Source organism: Schistocerca nitens, chromosome 4 (genome assembly GCF_023898315.1).
Source record: "Schistocerca nitens isolate TAMUIC-IGC-003100 chromosome 4, iqSchNite1.1, whole genome shotgun sequence".
Classification (NCBI taxonomy): Eukaryota; Metazoa; Arthropoda; class Insecta; order Orthoptera; family Acrididae; genus Schistocerca; species Schistocerca nitens.
The window spans coordinates 200785954-200796720 of NC_064617.1; positions in this window are offsets into that span (position 1 = coordinate 200785954).

Sequence of the window (10767 nt, forward strand, 5' to 3'; positions counted from 1 at the left end):
TGGATAAAAGGAAGGCCGTTCCTCTTCGGCTACATAAACAGAATAATAGGAAGTCGTCCCGTTACGACAAAGGATGCTCCATAGTATAGCCCGCTGCGAATTTTTCGATAACTGTCTTCTCGTTGTGTGTTGTTTCCGTTGTTTGTTCAATCTCATAAAAAAAGGAACTGGGAAGAGGTGCTATGGTTATCTTCTCAAGTCATCGATAATCCAGCTGTGAGGCAGATTATGGAATGCGCTCCAAAGAAAATTAGAAAAATATTGCCTATATTTAGGGTTCTTGACGATCGCACAATGTCGTTAGTTGAGGTAATACCAAAAATCGGGTATTGTCTTTTCACCATTACCGAAGAGGTAGTGAACAGCGTGATCGCAGATCTACGTCACAGAGTTCGTTTTTGCTCTTGGGAAATAAATCTGATCGGGGAAAAGAAGTGATCGGGTAGTTATCCTGTCGGGAGTCGTGCGTGTGAGAAAAGCCAATATCTGACGCACCAAATACCAAACGTCCTTTGCCGACCCGCATTCGAAACGATGTTCATCCGTGTCAATCACTTGGCATGTGGCACACAAGGGTGAATCAGCGAGGTGGATGTGATGTAGGCGGGACTGGCACAACTGTTTCCCATTAACAGTGACGTACCATGCAGACTGCACGTCAGTATCAAGGGTGGTGGCATTCACTGCCTGCCACACAGCGCGCCACTTTGTATTGGGGTGTTTGCTTTCAATCACATTCGGCGTCCTGTTCATTTGCATGGCAGCATATATCGCCCTCGTCATCATCAAGCGTGTGGGTAGTAGTGCGGTGCGGATGTAGCTTAATTCAAGGAAGAATTGGCTAATGTAGAAGAAAGTTGCTGGGATGTCCGATATCATCACAGTGGGTGCGAGTGAGGTTGGTCGTAAGGCTTCCAGTAAGAGACATGTGAGGCACGTCGGACTTCGTCGCCACAGTTGCAGGTGACAGCTGACGAACAGGGCCTTCGCTCTGTTCTGAACATGACAAAGGCCTAAACCCCCTCTGCTCCTCGAGAGGGTTAGGGACTCGTAACGAATCTTAAATAACATGCCCGTATTAACAAAGGATCCCAAAACCGCCAAAATGCGGTGAGCCAGCGTAGGTGGTACGGGGAGTATCTGTGCGAAATGGGGGATACGTGACGCCAAATAGACGTTAGCATATCGTGTCCGTTGCAGGAGGTCTAGATGTCGCAGACGGTGGTCACTTATTCCTGCTCTCATGTGATTCAATAAACGCCTGTAGTTAAGGGCTGTTGAACGCTTCATGTCAGATGTGAAATCAATGCCAAGACAGCGGATTGTGTCACTGATTCTTAGCGGTGCGACGCTCTCGTCGGGTAGGCCTCTGCCTATAGACAGGGCGTGTGATTTGTGGAGATTGAGATGGCTCCCCGATGTCACGCCGTAGGTCGCCACCCACGCCAGTGCTGCACGAACATCGTCATTATTGCGAAGAAGGAGTACCAGATCATCCGCATAGGCAGTGCCGCAAAAAGTGTGTCCACCAAGGGACATTCCAGTTAGGCGTTGTCGGAGGCGGCAGAGGAGTGGTTCCAAGACGAGGGCGTACAATATCACCGAAAGAGGGCAGCCTTGTCGCACCGATCGCTGGATCTGTATCGGCGGCGTAAGACGGCCATTATATAACACCTTGAACGTCGCGCCGCGTAGGAGACGCATCAGTACATTAACTATGACGTCCGGATACCCCATGTGTCGCAGTACCTCCATCAAAAATGTGTGGTCGACTCTGTCAAAGGCCTGGCTAAAGTCGAGTGAGGCCAAAACTCCTGTCAGTTGGCGAGCTTTGGCTAGCGCGATCATATCTCTATATCGGCACAATGCATTGCGAATATTATGGTCACCACCTAACGATGCCTGGTCCTGCGACACAACACATCGTACTGATCGCTTTAGGCGTGCCGCCAGAAGCCGGGTGAAAATCTTCAAGTCACTGTTGAGTAAGGTCAAGGGCCGATAGTCACTGATCCTGGATCCGCCTCGTGGTTTGTGTATAGGCACAATCAGTCCTTCTAGGAAGGCCCCAGGTATCTGCGTCGTGGGAGACATAAGATCGCGGCAAATATGTCCATGCTGGTGCCAGCAATTGTTGATACGTCCGGTAAAATTCCAGAGGAAGGCTATCAGGTCCCGGGGACTTATGAGCAGCCCCAGCCTGTATTGCTTCAATGATTTCCTCTTCCGTTACATCTGCAGTCAAATCCGCCGCCGCTGTCGGAGAGATCGAGCCATAAGTGAGTTGAGAGACTTCGGCGATCACCTCTGGGGGATGTCGATGTTCCGAGTACAGCCTAGTGTAGTGAGCATGAAGGGCGTTTCCTAAGTCGCGCTGGGTATCAAGGCGTCGTCCGTCTTCCGTCGTGATAGCTTGGATCAGTGTCCTGCGTCGGCGCCGTCGTTCTGCAATGACGTGGTACATAGACGGTTCCTCCTGGGCCACTCTGTCTTGAGTGCGCGCTCTGACGACCGCACCCTCAAGGTGTCAACGTGTTAATCTGATTATATGTGCCTTGGCACGGTTCACCGTCACCTGTCGTGCAGGTGAGTACGTCAGTGTTGTACATTCCCTTAAGATGCTGTAGTAAAAGTCCATGGTATGTCTCTTCCATGCTGCAACATCTCGGCCGTAGCCTATCAAGGTCTTCCGGAGGGCTGATTTGGCGCAGAGTAACCACAACGACAGTGTGGTACCACGCCGGCGGCCACAAGAGTCCCACGTGTTCTCTATAAGGCGGCGGCATTCCTGAGAAGCGAGGTGGGCGACGTTCAACTTCCAAGGACCACGGCTGTGCCATACCTTCTGGCGGCCGAGGGTAATAGCGCAAATGTAGGCCTCGTGGACAGAAAAAACTGTGGGCCAAACTTCGGCAGCTCTTGTCCCCACAGCTATGGAGCGCGAGATGTAAATCCGGTCGATGCGGCTGGAGGAATGGCTGGTGTAGTGAGTAAATCCGGGCCGATCGCCACAAACATGTTCCCACGAGTCCACCAATTGAAGATTATTTATAATTGTCGTAAGTTCTGCGCAGGGAGAATGATGTGGTAACCGATCTTTAGGTGCTTGGCTACAGTTGAAGTCCCCTCCCATTATCAAGGCGTCCTGACGGCCCATAAAGAGGGGCGTGATTGTATGAGCGAAAAAGGTGGATCGTTCGCGACGCCGGCCAGATCCTGACGGTGCATAGATGTTAATAAGTTTGACCCCTTGGATAGTAAGGGCCATGCCTCTGGCGTCAGGGAGATACTCGACGTCTTCTGCGGATATACCTTCGCGGAGGAGGATCGCCACACCACTGCCACTGGCAGACGCATGTGAGACACAAGTCTTGTTGCCATAGGGTCCCTTGAAGTCTGCGACATACACCTCTTGAAGGAGCGCAATGTCGATGTCTGCTGCGTTGAGCAGGTCCTGTAGCATCGCTAGTTTATGTCGGGCACGTATGTTGTTGATGTTAATCGTCGCTAGACGGTACGTTTGGTCAGCCAGGTCGGCAACTGGGTGGTGTAGGAGGCCAGGTGTGGGCGGCAGGGGCGGCCCCACAGAGGCTGACGATACAGCCGTAGTCACTGTTGTTGGTCGGCGCTGGGTACAGCCGAGGGAGCATCTCTGCCTTCGGCATCCTCCTGGTGCTGTGGCTCATCCTCGACATCATCCGCCCAAGAATCAGATGCAGCAATTGGTAACTGTTGATGAGTGCTGTCAGTAGAGCGCTCGCGCGCATGTTCAGTAGCAGAAGTGATGTTGTCAGACTGAGGCTCAGAAATTGTATCCGCCGTAGCATCGTGACGGGAAGGGTGAGTTGTGGTGGTAGAGCCCTGATTGTCGTCCGACGCCGGATGTTCGTCCGGGTCACACATCCGAAGCAGGCAATCATCGGATGGCGTATGGCGCCGTTTCTTGCGTTTTCGAGGGGACCGTTGTTTCCGGACATGTTGTTCTGTGTCAGAGTGCGGGCGACAATCATCTGATGCCGTCTCCATTGGTAGGAAGGCAGAGGTCGGGACAGTTTCAGTTTCTACTTCCATGTTCTCTTTAGGCTCGTCTTGGTGGCACAATTGATCACCGTCTTGAGGCAAGTCTGCCGATGACGTCGTAGAGGGGGGATATGCTGTCCGCCACACTGTCATCGACCACTGACTGGGTTGAAACGTTCAATGTCAAGTGCTCGAGGTCTTGCATAGTCCGCTTGAAATGTGATCTTAATGGTGGACTTGCGATACGAGTGCGCCATGGCACTACCGAGACACGGACGCGTGACACTCGCCGCAGCGGAAGGTAAACAGTAAACACTCGCGCGCGCGGTGCGCTAACAGGGGAACACAGGCACGACGACCTTGCCCCATCGCTGCTAACAGCGGACTTAAAACCAACAGGCTCAGTCATGTTAATCATATTGTGTTACCCCTTGCTAAAAACGTTAATCTTAGATAATTATGTTAATTGAAATTTAACTATAGCATTGTACCAAGAACCATGTGTTTTGGGTTGATCTTCAGTGTGTCGCTGCCTTCAAAAAGCCGACTCTCATAATACGCTCGTTACAATAATTCCTTTTCCACGAATATGATGTTTCTCATTATTTTATTGGAACGAATCACACAACTAACAACGGGTTTTCCAGTGATTCTCAATTTGCTGGTGATCAGAAACGGCATATATACATATAGGCTTGAAATGAATGCCAATATGACGCCTCACAACTCTGTACTAAAGGAAGACGGCGTGCGTGTGACGTAGGTGGCGTTGTGTCATCTCATTGGTCAACGCTCAGACACACGCTCAGAATATCTGACATGCCAGATATTGCTCTGCACGTTCGGGAAGACTCCCGAACGTGCTATTCCACACTATGACGTCAGAAACTGGGCACGCTCAACGCTCAGCGTTCGCATGCACGGTCCATGTGCCGACGGCTTTAGGCCGAGGTCGCTTCGCTTCCAATACTGTTCCTTCTTGTACAAATTTATCGTACAATCTGTGGATGGTCTTCTTGCAAGGGACCCATCGTGCGTTAAACTGTTGTCTAAAACGCCTCTGAGTCACAACAAGGCTTTTCGTTTCATGAAAAATTAACACAATTGCGGATCGTTGCTGTGTCGCCAGTCTTCCATTGTCAGCCATTTCTGCTTACTAGTCTCCTAGCGGCAGTATCGTGTATTACACGTCATTTCGTAACTCAATTGTTTTTCCAAGCTCTGCTGGTACTGCTGTAGAGATCCCAGCGGGATATCTAATGTGCGTCGTAAGCTGTGAAAGAAACAATTGGTAACACATTTCGTGCGCCACCGTGTATATTCAAGCACGCATTTCTCGCTATGTTGAAAGGTCTCTGTTGGATTCCTTTCACGTTAATTTCTTAAAACTGTTGTCATTTACGGCATAAATTCCTCTTCGAAATTTACTGTGGTGTTTCTGACTATCTGGGAGGAGACTGAGCAGTGGAACGTGTAACTTTTACACATAAACAAGAACGATCTGTCACACTACTACACTTTAAAACACAGTTTATATGTAATTCATGTAACACAGTCTCATACAGAACCTACATCCGCTTTCTTTTTTATACTGTATATGATAAGATACTGTCATCCCCCTTCCCTTGTGTGTGAGAGGATGAATGAGCAAATTTATTTCTACTTGCATGCTTGATGGTAGCAGACAAGCCTATCTGCTAGAGAACAGTAGGACTAACGTCGGAACAGGTAGCTACGCTTTCTAAAAGCAGAGAGGTTTCTATTCTTAGTATATTCCTGTCCGTCCCTTGGCATGTTGGTATAGGAATCTGCCTCTCTGGTCACTTCCGTTAGTATCTGTGAAGCACCCTCGGTAGCGGCCCAGGCCAGTCTGTCCGCGGCGAGCATCTGAAGTGGTAAGATCTCCGGCTAAGTGTGTGTCTGCTAAGTCCGTGGGACAATGGATTTCTTAAGTTTAGCCAAACTGAAAAATTAATCACCTTTATTTCAGGTTTAGATCTAAAATATCTAGTGTTATCATAAATTGCAACACAGTGTAATTGGAGTGTGAAGTTCAGAATATCTTCCAGTAGTTGCTTTGTCAATACTTTGTGAGTAAAGTGGAACCACGTGTGGATGATCCGTAACTCTAACTAAGATCATCAATTTTAAATGCGAATGTGCATGAGATTATAATTATTGTGGAGTTACACTCTTTGTGTAAACCAAGTTGACCACGTGAAGCATGTAGCCCTCAGCTATTCTTTTCAGGAAGATTTCACAGAGAGTTAGTATGAATTTAGTATACCAGTGTGTGGTAATTTCATGACGGACAGGATTGCGCTATGAATGTAACTTCTTTGGCTGAAAATTGAATCGGTTGGTTGTGGTTAATTTCCTCTTGCATATGTTTCAACGTTCTTCGTGTGTTATTTTATGAATGCAGTGTTGTATGCAGTCTCCCAATCTTGGCTCCATATTTGATGTGTTCCGTTAAGATTACAAACTCACATTTTCACAATCCTAAATAAGGCACCAGTTTACTTATGAATCAAGTTTAATATGCTGAAATTTTAACGGAACAATGATCAATGTTGAAATAAACGTCCAAATATATACTGATTTATTTCTTTTCATTTAAATTGTCTTTTTATGTATATATATCACCAGTTATCGTAAGATGAGTACTAAAAGATTATAATTAATGTTAGTCTGGTTGGGAATTTGGTAAGCTAGACTGGATACCTGGTGAAACAGTTGCTCACAAGGGAACCTCCCCATCGCACCCCCCTCAGATTTAGTTATAAGTTGTCACAGTGGATAGGCCTTGAAAAACGGAACACAGATCAATCGAGAAAAAAGGAAGTAGTTGTGTGGAACTATGAAAAAAATAAGCAAAATATACAAACTGAGTAGTCCATGTGCAAGATAGGCAACATCAATGACAGTGAGAGCTCAGGAGCACCGGGGTCCCGTGGTTAGCGTCAGCAGCTGCGGAATGACAGGTCCTTGGTTCGAGTCTTCCCTCGAGTGAAAAGTTTACTTTATTTTCGCAAAGTTATGATCTGTCCGACGTCTCTGTTCACTGTAATAAGTTTAGTGTCTGTGTTTTGCGACCGCACGGCAAAACCGTGCGATTAGTAGACGAAAGGAGGTGCCTCTCCATTGGGAACATTTGACCGCAAGGTCATAGATCAAGCGATTCCTCCACAGGAAAACACGTCTGATGTATTCTGTACGACACTGGTGACGGCATGTGCGTCACATGACAGGAATATGTGTCGACCCACCTAACTTGTACACTTGGCGAATGGGTAAAAAGATTCTTCTACTGTGCCCGATTTAGGTTTTCTTGTGGATGTGATAATCACTGCCAAAAAAGTGATGAAAACATAACGGACGGACAGATAATAATTGTCTGAAAATAAAAAATTAAACTCTTCACTCGAGGGAAGACTTGAACCAAGGACCTCTCGTTCCGCAGCTGCTCACGCTAACCACGAGACCACGGCGCTCCTGAGTTCACACTATCCTTGATGTTGCTTATCTTGCGCATGGACTACACAGTTTTTATATTTTGCTTATTTTTTTCATAGTTCCACACAACTTCTTCCTGTTTTCTCGATCGATCTGTGTTCAGTTTTTCAAGGCCTATCGACTGTACCAACTTATAACTAAATCTGAGGGGGGTGCGATGGGGAGGCTCCCTTGTCAGTAATGCAAGGTTAACTTCCCCAGATAGCTCACAGCTTTTAACCCGCTTTTATTGTCTTGAATATCAGCACCGCTTTCAGAACAAATTAATGTATCAACATTACAATGTTTCCATATTTCCGCCCAACCTCTGTATTTCCTTGTTATGCAAGACAAAACTTAGTGTCACTTGAGGAACCAGGTGTGGCCTAGTGAAGCGCCTCCCCGGGACAGCGCGCGGCCACGTGTCTGTGCGAGGGGGTGCTCAGTGCCGGCAGCGGTTCTTAAGCAGCGTGCAATATAGCGGGCCGCGCCACGCGGAGCTGCGGCCCCGGCTGGCCGCAAAATGCCGCATTCCGCTCCAGGCACGCCCGGAGCGCGGGGCACGCCGCGCCTGGAATGTCTTCCCGCCAGTGGGGGGCCAGGGCCTGCCGCGCCACGCCGCGCTGGAAGCCTCCAGGCCCAGGAACGGCCTTGATTCCGCTCGCACTTTGCGCGTCCTGCCAGCACAGTAATTAGCACCGCCTGCTCTCTCCCTCACTCTCTTCAGTGAATTAACATTTTAGTACTCTGTGCAGTGGGTTACGTTATGATCGCGCATCCTATATATACACGGCGGGCAAAATGAAACTGATCCGGAAAACATTTCACGCACCTTAATTTAGGCAGTGACGGAAATAAAAGGAAGGTTCAAGAGTGAGATTAAAATTCAGGTTGAAAGGATATCAATGATAACATTAGCTGATGACATTGCTGATGTTGCTGTTGTGGTCTTCAGTCCTGAGACTGGTTTGATGCAGCTCTCCATGCTACTCTCCCTCTACGATTTTTACCCTCCACGCTGCCCTCCAGCACTAAATTTGTGATCCATTGATGCCTCAGAACATGTCCTACCAACCGATCCCTTCTTCTAGTCAAGTTGTGCCACAAACTTCTCTTCTCCCCAATCCTCTTCAATACCTCCTCATTAGTTATATGATCTACCCATCTAATCTTCACCGGCCGAAGTGGCCGAGCGGTTCTAGGCGCTTCAGTTTGGAACCGCGCGACCGTTACGGTCGCAGGTTCGAATCCTGCCTCGGGTACGGATGTGTGTGATGTCTTTAGGTTAGTTAGGTTTAAGTAGTTCTAAGTTCTAGGGGACTGATGACCTCATCTGTTAAGTCCTCATAGTGCTCAGAGCCATTTTTGAACCATCTAATCTTCAGCATTCTTCTGTAGCACCACATTTCGTAAGCTTCTATTCTCTTCTTATCCAAACTAGTTATCGTCCATGTTTCACTTCCATACATGGCTACACTCCATACAAATACTTTCAGAAACGACTTCCTGACATTTAAATCTCTACTCGATGTTAACAAATTTCTCTTCTTCAGAAACGCTTTCCTTGCCATTGTCAGTCTACATTTTATATCCTCTCTACTTCGACCATCATCAGTTATTTTGCTCCACAAATAGCAAAACTCCTTTACTACTTTAAGTATCTCATTTCCTAATCTAATTCCCTCAACATCACCCTACTTAATTCGACTACATTCCATTACCCACGTTTTGCTTTTGTTGATGTTCATCTCATATCCTCTGTCCTGGGTGAAACTTAAGAAAACTTTGCCGGCAGCGGTGGCCTCGCGGTTCTAGGTGCTCAGTCCGGAACCGCGCGACTGCAACGGTCGCAGGTTCGAATCCTGCCTCGGGCATGGATGTGTGTGATGTCCTTAGGTTAGTTAGGTTTAAGTAGTTCTAAGTTCTAGGGGACTGATGACCACAGATGTTAAGTCCCATAGTGCTCCGAGCCATTTGAACCATTTTTTTGAAGAAAATTTACAGGGTGTGTTGAATGGAATGAACAGTCTAACGAGTATGGCTCTGAGCACTATGGGACTTAACATCTATGGTCATCAGTCCCCTAGAACTTAGAACTACTTAAACCTAACTAACCTAAGGACAGCACACAACACCCAGCCATCACGAGGCAGAGAAAATCCCTGACCCCGCCGGGAATCGAACCCGGGAACCCGGGCGTGGGAAGCGAGAACGCCACCGCACGACCACGAGATGCGGGCTAACGAGTAAGGAATATGGATTGATAGTAAATCGAAGAAATACGAAAGTAATGAAAAGTAGCGGAAATGATAATAGCGTGGAACTTAGCACAGTAGGTGGTGGTCACGAAGTTAAGGATGATTCATCTTTTAGATTTTCAGCTCTTATATTTCTTCCATTTTTGCAGTTAAAATTATAGGATATAGGTTCCGCCTTTTATGTAAAACACTGGTTTTTTCTTGTTATCAAAACCTGTTTGAGCTGATCTGTGGCATCATCAATGGGTTTTGTTTACTGGACGCTGTAAAGTGAACGTATTTTAGGTTGTAACTGATCTAACAAAATGAGGCCTATTGACAGTTTTTGTTCATTTTTGTTCTTACCCTGATTTTACATTATACAGTTTTGTAGGACCATCTGTATGGTGTCCTGCACTGATACCTAGTCATCTGCAAATCAAAAGAAGTAATTGTAAATTCTATCAGCAAGTTAAACTACCCCATGATTTCTTAAAAGTGTGACTTTGATGTGGCAAATGTTTCGTATTTATACTTGTTATTACTCACATTTTGTAGTGACCGATCCTTCTTCTTTATGGTTCCGAGGGCTTTGCATACACACATAAAAAGTACAGAAATTACGTAAATTACATTTAATATGTGTTTGCAGTGCCCTCTGAACGAGAAGGAAGAAGGATCGGTGACAACAAAACGTAAAAACAAATGTCTGCACAAAACATGTTGCCATACCAAAATCATATTTTCAAAAATCCAGAGATAGGTTAACTCGCTGATAAAAGTCACATTTACGTCGTTTGGTTTGCAGATGACTAGCTATCAGTGCAGGACACCATTCAGATGGTCCAGCAAAATTATATAATGTAAAATCAAGATAAGAACAGAAACCAACAAAAACTGTTATTAGAGCTCATTTTGTTAGATGAGTTACAACCGAAAACGTATTGACTTGTGCAGCTGTCCAATAAACAAAACGCACTGATGATGGCATAACGGTTGGCAGCGAAAGAAATCA